The sequence below is a fragment of the Podarcis melisellensis genome (assembly GCF_964234715.1).
Source record: "Podarcis melisellensis genome assembly, chromosome: 4".
Lineage (NCBI taxonomy): Eukaryota > Metazoa > Chordata > Lepidosauria > Squamata > Lacertidae > Podarcis > Podarcis melisellensis.
This window is the reverse complement of record NC_138531.1, coordinates 60,145,135-60,159,380: the sequence shown is the minus strand read 5'-3', so window position 1 is coordinate 60,159,380 and position 14,246 is coordinate 60,145,135. Positions and strand designations below refer to the sequence as shown.

Genomic DNA, 14,246 nt, shown 5'->3' with positions numbered 1-14,246 from the left:
TATGCTGCGAGCCACCAGCTCTGTCCTATTGAATGGACTGTGTTGTTTCATTCTGGAACATATTCAGATATAGTATAGGAATATCATATTTACTGCTAACAAGTTTTGCCAAAAAATAGTTTTCTTTTATCTCCAACAGAGATAAACATCTGCTTCAGAAACTGCACAAGTAGTAGTAAGACCATGTAAATGAAATATTTACAGAAAGACTTGCTTTTGAATGCAATTTAAAAAAATACAGCATTTCACACTCTCAAGATGCGAACAAATAAAAGAAGAGAAAGAAAGAAATTTATGGTACATAATCACCAAATTCATTAATAATTATGACGCTTAACCAAAATGTTGCCTTCGTATAAAGCTTGCTGGGTGTAAATTATTGTGAACTGATGCCAACCAAAGAAAAATTGATCCTGGTTCACTGATTACAGAACTTACCATAATTCGAAGCTAATGATTGTATGTATATGGAACTGGCTCAGAAATCTCGGGCTGTTATTGAGAACAATGGGAAGACAGTTGTTCCCAAGGTCTAGGATCAGAGGAGAATCTGCCTTCCCAACAACAGTCCCCCCCTCCCTGATGAGTGCCCTTTTTTGTCTTCATACTAATCAAAGATGCATGAAGTTCCATTCTTATACACAATAAAGGATATGGGGCTGCATGCATGGGAACCATTCATGGAAGAGGTATGGTGGTCCCTGCGCTAAATTCTACTTTTCTCTTCAAAGTCTAATATTGGGAGCAAGTACATCTCAAAAGGTTTCCTGCTTTTCTTGCTTTGAATAATTAATGGGGCATTAATAATAATTAATGGTATCAGCTGATGTCACAGTGGTCCTATGCAGACAGAAGCCATAACTCCCTCCCAGGCCACCACTCGATTGGCTACCCTGATGCTACAAAGGAGCTAGAACCCTTGGACCAGGTAGCTGAGTAATACAGTATGTATGGGTAAACCTTATAACTTGAATTCCTTTAAATGATCAATCTTTCACAAATTAAGTCACATTGCTTGAAGGCCATCGGCTTTCACATGCCAGCTTTTGGCGTTTTCCAAATCAGTTAATACAGTATTGCTTCCAGAGATCCATTTTGCTCTTTGACTTGCAGTCTGAGTCAAATGTAAGCTGCTTGTATTGGTTTTTTTGTGTGTTTGGTTCCCCACCACCACCACCGAAATGACTGAATTAGCACATTCTGTAGGGAGAAACAAGAAGGGCGATTCCCTAGAAAAGTCTTGGACCATTAGTTCCTATAGCAACCAATCACCAATTCTTGGCCATCTATTTTATATAACAAAGCCAGACCCATTTGGGAGGTTTGGCCATTTAAGCAATCCCTCTATTGTCCTTTTTCCCAACCAATTTGAAGAGGCCTTGAGGTCATTCAGGCCAACACCACAACTAGATGTTTAAAGCTGCATTGCAAATTCAAACCATGATCCAGGGATCAAAGATTCACTCACTGTTTTTCTGTAGTTGGGAAGCACCTTGAACCTGTGGGTTCTGGGCAATCCCATAGAATAGTGGGTTAAGTTACTAAGATTACCTAGGTCCCAAAATTATACAGTGGTACCTCAGGTTAAGTACTTAATTCATTCCGGAGGTCCATTCTTAACCTGAAACTGTTCTTAACCTGAAGCACTACTTTAGCTAATGGGGCCTCCCGCTGCCGCCATGCCGCCGGAACATGATTTCTGTTCTTATCCTGAAGCAAAGTTCTTAACCTGAAGCTAACTATTTCTGGGTTAGCGGAGTCTGTTACCTGAAACATATGTAACCTAAAGCATATGTAACCTGAGACCACTGTACTAAATTCCAGGCAGATCCTGAATGATATGTGCAGTTTTCTTATTCTTAAGCTGAATTGGTGGTGTGAAATTGGCATGGCAAAATAGAAAGAGGAGCAGGGAAACAAAGGGTGAGACAGACACATAAAGAGATCAAAGAAAATTTATTTGAGTGAGGAAAGTTAACCTGGAGTGGGAGTTTATCGATTTACAGTAGGTCACAATTTACACAGGGGATTACATTCCAGGAATTGTGCCCAAAGGCAACCCTGCCTCAGCTGGTTCTGTTCAAGCCAGAGAGGCTGAGACCAGTGTTGATCCAAGACTGATGTAAGTCCCCCAAAAAGGGACATTCTGGGGCAGGACTAGAAAGCAGGGGGACCTTAGGTTGGATCCTAAGCCTGTTCTGCTTCATCATGCGTACTTGGCAACCCAGTACAGAATACTACTTTAAAGGCTCATCTTTAAAGGCATAGACAAGGCAGCAGGAGTCGCCCAACAGCTGAATGGGTTTTGGACATGGTGTAACTTTATGCCGGCTTAATTTACAGCAGTGTGATTTAAACCAGCTTCTTGGGCATAGGACTGCTCCCTAAGAAAGCAAATTTAACACTGGCAAACTTGTTATTAGTAAAGAGGCAATCGAGGGAATCTTTGGTTGTTAATAACTTGTTCCCTTCCTCCCCCTAAAAAACACATTGCTGGACATATTCTCATGAGCTAGAATGTGTCGGCCAATAGGAAACAACTTTAAATTTAGATAGATCCCAAAGCAAACATCTGAAATGGCATCTATGAGGCTATTTATAATGAAACAATGATATAAATACATATGATACAATGTAGCATAAGGCATTTTATCAGAGAACAACAAAAAGAATTGTTTTATATGTCAGATATTTTATATATATGTATATGTATGTGTGTGTGTGTGTGTGTGTGTGCGCGCGTGCGTGTGTGTGTGTGTGTGTATATAATTATATATATATAATTTTAATAGTGGCCAATAAGCAATATCAACAAAATTAACCAAGCACAGAAAAAGGCTTCAAATTGTCTCACTAATCATTGTGAGTTAAACTGCTATGTGCGGCAACCCTTCTAGACAGCCTTCTTTAGCACAATCTCTTGCCTGGGTAAATAACAAAAAAGAACATCTACAAATGCCAGAGAAGGGGGCTTTAATATACCAAGCAAGTCAGCAATTTAATCATACTGGGATATTAAGGACTTGCCTACTCAGCAGTAGACTCCATATAAGGCTGTGGAGCCAATTGCTTTTAATATTTTTGAAGCATGACAATAAAACTGTATTTATTGGATTTTTGCTCAGATCTAAGCAGTTATTTAGCAACAGCAGTATTGTGAAATGCAATGGAATCTTTTTAGTATTGACGTTTTCCTGCTTCTGGTCTCCCATCATTTTGAAAGCAGACATGTATGTACAATAACAGTTCCCTCTGGGCTTAGAGCAATGAAAACCACTTGTGATCATACCTGATTACAGAAGGCAACTGGATGATGGCTATTCAAAAAATTCAGTAACATATTACCTTAAATTTTGTGCACAAAAATAATGACCAAGTCTACAGATGCTTTAGAAACCTATTCAGCATTAAAGCTTTTTAAGGAGTTCATTTTCATTTCTAAGATGATGTTTTCTATCAGTGACCTAAAGATGCTTGTCACTTCAAAAACAAAAAACTGTCCACACTAAAACCTGTAGTACAAACATGCCTGTTAACAGGAATTGGCCAGAGCTACAAGGTACGTATTTTGGACAAATTTTGGAAACACACATTTCCACTTAAAATGTAGTATTTACTGTTGTGTTATGCGGCCAAGTATCTTCTTCACTGACATGGGTTTCACTAGGATGGCTGGTGATCTGATCGAATTGTTTATTTGTTTCCCCTTTACTACCATATTCATATTGCCAGCTTCCACATGTGGAACAGCTATCTAGGGTTCCATGACTTCTTTATGACTAATAATATCACACCAATCACTTAACTGGGAAAGGCATCTTCTCTTATTATCTTATCTGCCACAGACCGATGACCTCCATCTCTCATTTCCAATAGCAACTCATACCAAAGCATTGCTAAGGGGAGGCAACAGGGATATGTTGTCAGTTGATCTAGCAAATTTTTGCACTTTGTTAGGAGCATCCTGCTTGCTCTAATTTGAGAGCCACGAACAATAGGGTAGGACTACATTTAACACTACGGGACGCGAGTGACGCTGTGGTCTAAACCACTGAGCCTAGGGCTTGCCGATCAAAAGGTCGGTGGTTCGAATCCCCACGACAGGGTGAGCTCCCGTTGATCGGTCCCAGCTGCTGCCAACCTAGCAGTTTGAAAGCACGCCAAAAGTGCAAGTAGATTAATAGGTACTGCTCCGGTGGGAAGGTAAATGGCATTTCTGTGCACTGCTCTGGTGTTGCTGTTCCGTTGCACCAGAAGCAGCTTAGTCATGCTGGCCACATGACCCGGAAAAACTGTCTGCGGAACAGATAAACGCCAGCTCCTTCGACCTGTAAAGTGAGATGGGTGCAGCAACCCCAAAGTCATTCGCGACTGGACTTAACTGTCAGGGGTCCCTTTACCTTTACAGTTAACACTAAAAACATTTTTCATTTAATATTTTCCTGAGTACAATACAAAAGCTGAGTGAGAGAAAAATGATGCATCTGGACATTTGCTATTATGTTCCAGATATTCCAGGAAATTTCATTTGCATTTAGCCTGTAAGTCTCCAACATCCTCCTTAAGCATTTTATTTAACAGACATTTCCTTTACAGTTATCTATGCCTTTAATATCCTTAGATCCTTTTTCAACAGAAGCATATGTGAAAGGCACTTTGTGCTACATCTTAATCAATAAGGGTCAGTTCACTGACATTTACCGTGAGCTGCATATTATTTCGCAAGTGCTCCCATTGATGTTACTCTACACAAGTAGCATGGGCATAATTTAGCTTGCAGCTAAATGCTTTTAAAAGAATGTGTGGCTAAAATATAAATCAATGAAAGCTTCAAGGATGCAGCACAAATAAAACACAATAATGTCCAGTTTGCTAACAATTTCTTGCCCTTTGTTTAGAAGGAAAATTCGGACAATGCAACCAACAGTCGAAGCAGGAAGCAAAAACTGAAAGGTGCTGTGACATCAGTCATACACCTGATGAACAGTAGAAGTGGGAATTATGGGCCGTGGTCTGCCTTGACACTGTTAAGGTAAAGGTAAAGGTACTCCTGCCCGTATGGGCCAGTCTTGACAGACTCTAGGGTTGTGCACTCATCTCACTCTAGAGGCCGGGAGCCAGCGCTGTCCGCAGACACTTCCGGGTCATGCGGCCAGCGTGACGAAGCTGCTCCGGTGAACCGGCACCAGAGCAGCACACGGAAACGCCGTTTACCTTCCCGCTAGTAAGCGGTCCCTAGTTATCTACTTGCACCCAGGGGTGCTTTCGAACTGCTAGGTTGGCAGGCGCTGGGACCGAGCAACGGGAGTGCACCCCGCCGCGGGGATTCAAACCGCCGACCATGCGATCGGCAAGTCCTAGGCGCTGAGGTTTTACCCACAGCGCCACCTGCGTCCCTGTTGACACTGTTACACAAGCATAAAACTCAATTTTGAGGAATGAGTTGCAATTTTCTTCATTCCAGGCCAGATATTTAAAAATATAGTCACCCTGTAACACTTGTGCCTTAAAAACTTGACCTTGAGATTAGGGGCTCATCTTAGAATGAACCTAGAAAGCAAGGGCCTGAGAGATTTTCCACTCTTCCCATGCTCTCTCGCCATGGGTCTGAGCTGTTTTGTTTGTCCCACTGCTTTCCCCAGGAAAACCCGCTGTTTACCGCTGAATCAGAACAAACGTCAATCTACAGAATAACCAATTGTTTTTTTTTCTGAATGAGCAGTAAGGAAAGTGTTTTCCCAGGGGAAAGTGGCGGGACAAACAGAAGCATGGAAAACCCCCAGCAACTGGGTTACTGCAAATGCCACAAAGCAGGTACCTGCCTGACTCCTAACCTTTTCCCCAGAATGTTGGCACCCCTGGCCCTAACTACCAAGGAAAGTTATTACAGACAAAGGAAAAGAAGTTCTGAGCCTGACATGTGGTCTAAAGGTCAGATAGGTATCAAAAGGGAAATAAAACGATGGCTGCAATATTACGCACACTTCATTTGGAGTGAATTCCATTGAAATTATCAGGGCCTATTTCTAGAAAACATGTACAGGATCAAGCTGTAAACTGGAGACAAAAGGCATAATGTTTGAAATACTGATTGTTTGGGGAGGGAAAGTTGTGACTTCAGTTCTCATCTAGTATGTGCCAGCCTCTTACAATGTGCTTAAATGGACACAAGAGTAGTCAAATTTATTATCTATATGTTTCCTACCATGTAAGAATGGTTCTTAAAGGGGCTGGTTTCATACACCAATCAAAATCCATTAATTCCTATAAAGTCTGTTTTTTATGCTAACCAAGATTAATACTGTTAACTTTCAATTTCCTAACATATAGGTGGTGGTGCTTTTATGACACACAGACACAGACTTAACATACATCTGAATTAATTTCGTATGTCAAGCAGTTTGAAAACACACATATCTATATGAACCATAAATAATAACAGTGCCTCTTTGCCAATTTGCTTTGCGATTATATTCGAAATGCGTTTTCAGTAAGCTTCAAGAGCTTTATTATCAGACAACTGAAGTGAAATAAATTTGACTTTCTGTGGATTCTCTCTCTCTTTTTAATACCTTCACTGCTTCTAGGCTTTTTATGTATGAATATTGTCACTATTTTTTTAATATCTATTTTCCCCAGGCAGATAGTAGTGAATATATCCAAACCATCACTATGAATTTCTGTGAAAAGAAACGATAAGTAGTGTGTCTAGATAGGAAAAAGAAGAAACACACTCAATACTAGAAGAGATTGGAGGGGGGGTGTACAGGTGTTATGTGTAAAAAGTCATTAATTGCCATGCATTTTTAATTTTTACCATTGATAAGTAAAGTAATTATGATTCACTAACCTTTCCCTGTAAAAGAGTAAAACTTTCCTCTATTTTGTGTTGCATTTTTGGTTGAGAAATCATTGGTTTTTTTGTTTTAAGGATAAATAGGAGGGTTAAAAATATTAGAATTATATTTAATAATATCACCCCTTTTTCCCTGAGAGGGACTCAAGGCAGCTTATAGCTAAAACAGAAACAGCTAAAAACATCAGAAAAAATAAATTAAAAACAGTTAAACATTAATAACATTAATAGAACATATATATTCTATTAAAGCTTACAGATCATTACAATAAAAAAATCACAGCACTTGCCATTTCCTTACAATCATTCATAAGAAGTCCTCACCTATTAGTGGAAAGACAACAAGGAGAGGGAACTGGTCTAATTTTTTCTAGAAAGGGAGTTCCAAAGTCTTGGGAGCAGCCACTGAGAAGGCCCTGTCCTGTGTCTTTCCCAAGCATGCATGTGAGGGTGGCCAGACCAAGAGAAGGGCCTCCCTTCAAGATCTCAGGCCCCAGGCAGGTTCATCTTGCAGATATTCTGGACCTAAGCTGTATAGGGCTTTATAGGTCAGAAGCAGCACTTTGAATTTTGCTCAGAAACAGACTGGTAGCCAGTGGAGCTCTGGTAATAAGACATAAGCTCCTTATTATTATCTCCAGTCAACAACCTGGCTGCAGTTCTTTGGAGTTGAAGTTTCAGACCACTATAAGGCAACCTAGGGAAGTGCCTTCTCAGTGGTGGTGCCCCAGTTTTGGAACTTCCTTCCTTCTATGAGACAGCTAGTGCCTATTCGTTTTAGTTTTAGATGCCACTTAAAGACTGGTTATTTACCTAGGTTTTTTAGTTGTATCATACACAAGCATTTCGGTTTTTAGTTGTCTGGCTGTGATATGCCTGCCTGCCTCGTTCTTAGTAGTTGTATTTTAATTGGTTGCAACATACTGTGAAATCGCTGTGCAATGAAGAGAGGTTAAGAAACATTTTAAATAAATAAAATTGGGAGGGGGAACCCTATCAAAGGCTTATTTTCTAATGTAGTAATTAGTCACGACAAACCTATAATGTGTGTGCTAAAGAGACCTAAAGAAAGGCCCAGGGGATTTAAATAGTGCTTTTGTTAGCACCTTTAATATTTACTAAATGATGCATGGAAAACGATTTTAGATAGAAACTATTAGGGATTTATGTCAGATCTGTCTAAAAGACAGCTCAGTCAGTCCAAAAAGAGACTGAGGGCAAACCAATCCTGGGAAAACAGGCAAACTGAAAGGTGCCCTAACCTACAGATCCCCAGAAATAAATTTCAGTGCCACTATGGACTCCTCAAAACTTGTCTTAATGATTTCCCTAGAACAACCTTGGCACTGAAGGCCTCTTAATGAGGAAAGCAGAATGTCCTTCCAGCTAATCTGTCCCTCACTAAATGATTCATCTCTTTTTACTGTTAATTTGCCCAAGTTGCCCAGCTGCTGGCACTTGTGCTGCTTGATATTATTATAATGGCGTAAGTTAGATATTGTCACCGGATCCTACTTGGCAAGGAAGAAAAAAAATATTGTTTCTTTTTCTCGCATATGCACCAAATCTGCTCCTGGCACAAATATTGCATAGCTGTTGCAAATTCTGGTGATATTCTAGTTAGGGGTAACCATATAATCATATAATACAACTGTAGAGTTGGATTCCGAGGGTCATCTAGTGCAACCAACCCCCTGCAATGCAGGAATCTCAACTAAAGTATCCATGACAAACGGCCATCCAGTTTCTGCTTAAAAACCTTCAAGGAAGGAGAATCCTTCCTGAGGGAGCCCGATCCACTATCAAACAGCTCTTACTGTCAGAAAGTTCTTCCTGATGTTTAGTCAGAATCTCCTTTCTTGTAACTTGAATCCACCGGTTCGAGACCTAGCCTCCAGAGCAGGACAAAGCAAGCTTGATTTATCTTCCATGTGACAAGCTTTTAAGATATTTGAAGGTGGCTATCATATTTTCTCTCATCGTTCTGGCAAACATACCCAATTCCCTCAACTGTTCTTCATAAGGCTTGGTTTCTAGACCCTTGACCCTCGCACATGTTTTAGCTTGTTGATATTCTCCTTTAATAGTGGTGCCCTGAACTGGACACAGTACTACAGGTATGGTCTGATGAAAGCAGAATGGAGTGGGACTATTACTTCCCTTGACTGGAACACTAGACTTTTACTGAAGCAGCCTAGAATAGCATTAGCTTATTTTTTTAATATCGCCCTTTCCCTGCTCCTTCCCAGTTCCCAACCCTTTCCCCCTTTTGGCCATTCACAGAGCTGAGTGTCTAATAGACCCTATGGTGTGATTCATCATGCAAAGAGAAATTATACTGAAAAGATACTGCACAAAACCTTTGGAAAGGGGATTTTCTTCTTCTCAAGCTGGGAGTAATATGGAAATTTTGCCCAAGGTCTGATGGCCTGGCCTTAAACTCTAACCTCTCTTTGTTGGAAATAGCTAGCTTGCTGTCACTAAGAAGCTTTCCAGTTCGACTTTATTTGACTGTAAGTCAGAAAGCTGTTGGCCAATAATAATTTCCTTTCTCTTTCTTTACCACAGCATTTTATGCTCTTGGTCTTTTTGTGATCTAGTTTTGCTAACTGACATGCCTTGCCCTGCATAAAGAAGCAGCCAAATAGACTCATAGTTATTATGGTCTTGTTTGTGCTTCGCATAAAGTCACAATGTAGAAGAATGAAACTTATAGCATGTGCCACATACAATAAAATAAAACAATGCTTATAAAGACATCCTTCAGGATATAATAAACTACAACACTAACTTATCTTAAACAATTGTGCGTGCCGGAAAGTATGCATAAATGAATATTTTGTCTATTAGCTTGAATAACTTAGTGCCCGAATACAGCTCATCATAATTTGATCATTACCATTTCTTAGGTTATTGATGGGGTCATTCACCACTATCTGTGCAGGACTTGTTCCCTGCCTCACTACTGAAATGCTTTCAAACATTCTTAGCATATTTCTGTCAAAAGTCTATATTGTGGATGTCTTGCTTGTCTCGGGGCCAAACCAGACATTGTTTGGAAGTTTTGTGATTAAGTCTCCTAGAGGTTCTTCCTTAATTCCAGAGGAGACACTGCATTGCTCAATTGTATATATACCACACTTTCTATGTATAAGGCATGAAATTAAGTGGGCAAAGTGGAAGTAGATATTTTACTAAAGTTTCTGTGGATTATTGTTGCTGCCTCCAATTCATAAGAGTTTGTGCAAAATAGTGGTTAGGAATCCAACTCCAATCCACCTCTGTTTATATGGTGGAATATTATCTAAATCACAATTACATCAGAACAAAATATAATGGGAGAATAATGTCATGGAAATTGATAAACAGCTTTTTCCCCCTACTGAAGAAATGTGATTTACACATTTCCATCCAATTTAAAAAGGAAGTTAAAGAACTATATTTAGCATTTGGGTCTTGGCAGATTGAAAAAAGGGTATCCCACACTTCAGTGATCCAAAGGGACTACCATTAATCCAAGGAATGCAGAAATGTATTTTCCTTGTCGAATGGATTGGTTCCCATGGAAGCACTCCAGTAGTACAGAATTGAACTGCACCATACATATCAATGAAATATATACTCAAACAAAAAATACCAAACTCTTCTGGGTAAATAACATTGTTTATCAAGCTGTTTTAACTGGCTGATGGATAATCTTTTTTCTTTTTACATCAGGCCCAGTATATTTTAAAGAGAAGAAAAGTATTTATGATCTAATGAGACACAATTTTTTCAAATTCCATGCCAGTATATCCTCAGAGTTTCCACCTGACACAAAGTATACACAAATTTGGCCTTTGTGAATGATAAATGAAGTGCAGGAAATTGGGGGCAAGTATTGATGGTATAGGGCAATGGCAAAACAGGAATGGCTTAATTTTCAGGCTACGAAGTACAAATAGCTCTCATTTATTTTAATGGTAGAAGTGGGTGCTCAGTTCTTCTGAAAATCAATTCACTGCCATGTACTTTGATTGCTAGGAAATCTTCCAAATCAGTAGTTGTTATAAAAAGACATCACCTCTTTATAACGTTAGACAGCAAACACACAAACAAATGATTTACTTCACAATAGGAGTGGCACAACAGTAAGGGAAATTACTATTATAAAAATAAAGTTTTGTGTGATTAGAAATTAATACTTAAGAGTAATAATGTCTCTGTGTTTCACTTTAACTCAGCCACGAAGCTCACTCAGTGACCTTGGGTCAGTCATTCACTCTCAGTCTAACCTACCTCACAGGGTTGTTGTGGGCATAAAATGAGATGGGGTAGTACCAAGTATGCCACCTTGAGCTCCTTGGAAGAAATGGTAGGACATAAATGCAGCAAATTAAATAAAGATTGCAATCCTATACCTACTTACCTCTGGGGAGACACGTATTGGATTGTGCAGTTAAGTGTACAACAATTACTAATGTGCAAAAGTAATATATTTCCCTTTTTTAGGTTTTGACATTTCTGTGATACCCAGTTATTACAGAAATAATTCTTTCCCCTGCCCTGTCACAGCGGCAGCTTATATTGCAAAAATACATATTCTCACTACTTTAGTGAATACTAATTCCTTTCCCTGCACCATAAATCAGCTGGACTGCCAAAATAATACATATCATTTCTGGGACTCACAGCTCCCATAAATAAAATTTTCATTTTCTGGGACTGACAATCCGAGTTTCTAATATCGCAGTGAGCCCTAATCACCCCACTTCCTCTTTACGACTATTACAGGCTTACGGGCTTGATAGATCTGCAGTTGTCTGGTCTGCCCCAGAGCTTCAATTTGAAATAAAAAGTTCAGTGAGTTAAGTTTTAGTTCCAGTTTTTTCTCTGATTATGTATAGTAACTTTGTCCATAAGTCATCACAAATTTATCGGTGTGCTCTGATATAGAATAGGAACCTACAACTGGTGTGGTTTGCAACAAAATGCTTCAGTGTAGAGTGTTCCCATTCAGGGTTCCAGTCATTCCACGATCCAACTCCCAGTTTTCTGTTGTTTCCCCCCAATAGCCACAGTGTAGCCTCTGGCAAGCTCAGTCCTCACTAAGCTGTTTTTAAGGTTCTCTTCCCCTGTATGTTTTTGCCTTAGCTTAAACTTCAGGCTTTCCTGCCAACCTAGCAGTTCGAAAGCACATCAAAGTGCAAGTAGATAAATAGGTAGCACTCCAGCAGGAAGGTAAATGGTGTTTCCGTGCATTGCTCTGGTTCGCCAGAAGCGGCTTAGTCATGCTGGCCACATGACCCGGAAGCTGTACGCCAGCTCCCTCGGCCAATAAATCGAGATGAGCGCCACAACCCCAGAGTCGGCCACGACTAGACCTTTACAGGGGTCCCTTTACAGTACCTTTAAACTTCAGGCTTGCACTCTCCTTTAACAACCAGCTTTATGCTCAGGTGGAATTAGTAATGAACGGTGCCATTTACCAGCTTTGCCTTTTTTGAAGACAGGTGACCTAAAAAAAATTAATCGAAGCCCTTCGTAACATCAAGGCTAGATTAGCGCAATGTGCTGTACACAGAGATCTGCCCTTGAAAAATGTCCAGAATAAAATGCTATTAAAGGACTGAACACAATGAACCTGAGATGTTAGAAGATCTTCACTGGCTGCCAAATTGTTTCCAGGATCACTTCAACATACAAGTTGTGGCTCTCAAATCATTGTGGTTTGGGACGTGGCCACCTAGGTACTGAAAACTCATCTAATGTCACAAAAAAACTGCCCAATATATAAGAGCTTTTTGGAGGTCCTTCTCCACATGCCTCCATCATCTGATGTGGCATTCTTTTCTGGAACTCTCTCCCTCAATATGTTCATGTGTCTCCTTCTATATTCTAGGCATCAAGTGGTCCATTCTGTTCTATCAACCCAACATTAATAGCATTATATAGCTCATAATCTCTGCCTTTCAATTGACAGGCTGCTCTCTGTTGCTTTTTAATAAGCTGTTTTATTTGTCATTTATTACTGTTTTATTGTTTCCTGGTGTTTAGCTGCCTGGTTTTTGTAAGGTGCTAATGCAAAATGTAGGATACAAATTCCTAAAATAACCATAAAAAGAGTCTTTTCTCCTATACTGATGGGTCATCACAACATGCATGACAGAAGGATTCATCAGATTTGCCTAATGAAATATTCCAGTTCCAGACTGATCAGCCCCCTTTTCTGCTCTGAACTGAAGCTGAGAAAAGTACCGTGCCTCATTATTGCATCAACAATATAAATATTTTTAATACTACCATTTCCTAATTGCAATGCAGTGCCCCAGTGCAAGAACTGTGGAATATTAATCTAAGCCTGACTGTGTTGATAGTACTTGGCCTCTGCCTTTGTGCCTAATGTGCTAAGTAAGAATTAATACAACACACTTCATACTCTGTCATGTCCCATTGCTTAATTAAGCAATCAGAAATATTGTGTAGATGGCTTAAGAAGATTCAGCTCTGTGGGTTGCATTAATGTCACTGGATTCTTTTAGCCAAATCCCCTCTTCACATCTTTAAATTTGCCCCCCTGCATACGCACTTGGGTTTGATATGATGGTTACATGTACTTCTGCTCACTTGAACCTTCTGTCTTTCAGGGCAATTTTGTGCAGCATTGTTTTCGGTGACTCAAGTGACTGTAATCTAATTCAAGTAATGCTTTTGTCATAATTTCCATTATAAATGCTGCCTTTCAAAAATTTTATGACTCAGCTGTGAAAATGTGCTGCAGGCTGAACTTTCATTTTACAGTGTAACATCTCTGCCAGTATTTGTAGGTCTGTGGCTTCGTATTTGCCTTAAACATTACCAGACTTTGTTCACTGCATAAATTTAACTGCATAAGAAAAATAGATACAGGATAAAATGATTGACAGTTTTTAAAAAAATATATATGATTGATTTAAATATATAAAACTACAGCTAAGAAGCCTACAATGTGTGTACCAGTTAAATTTTGAAGAAAAATCTCATTGTTCTGTTGCAATATAATAACATCATGGGAACATAATGGGTTGATAATCCTGAAATGTGTATTAATTTTTATCAAATCAATTGATCTGGGTCCTATGGCCTCAAATACTGCCTTCAATGCCATTCCTGGTAAAGTGTTCCAACTTTTACCAATGTGTTAACAGTAAAGAGAATATACAGATCTTAATGTTGGAAAAAATATCCTCCTGAAGGATCCGTTTTCCACTTGTGATTGTGTACAACAGAAAGATTTTGGACTAAATATCATTAAGAAGCGTGGGAAGATCATGGGACATATTTCTATACACAAAAATTGCCAATACTCTCGAATTTTGACAGACCAAACAAACATTTACCTTACAAAAACATGCTATTTATGATGATAGCA

The 14,246-nt window shown here is 39.4% G+C and overlaps 3 long non-coding RNA genes across 3 annotated transcripts in view; 2 read left to right on the top strand and 1 right to left on the bottom strand.

Moving 5' to 3' along the window:
• The window catches only part of LOC309368109, a 140,980-nt gene that overhangs the window by 110,101 nt on the left and 16,633 nt on the right, over positions 1–14,246 (bottom strand). The gene's annotated exons all lie outside the window — the stretch shown is intronic.
• LOC309368112 lies at positions 259–11,713 on the top strand. Its single transcript, XR_014167548.1, has 2 exons — positions 259–944; positions 11,630–11,713. It is a non-coding gene; the product is annotated as an uncharacterized lncRNA (long non-coding RNA).
• Positions 12,248–13,584, top strand: LOC309368124. The gene is made up of 2 exons (XR_014167563.1): positions 12,248–13,089; positions 13,483–13,584. It is a non-coding gene; the product is annotated as an uncharacterized lncRNA (long non-coding RNA).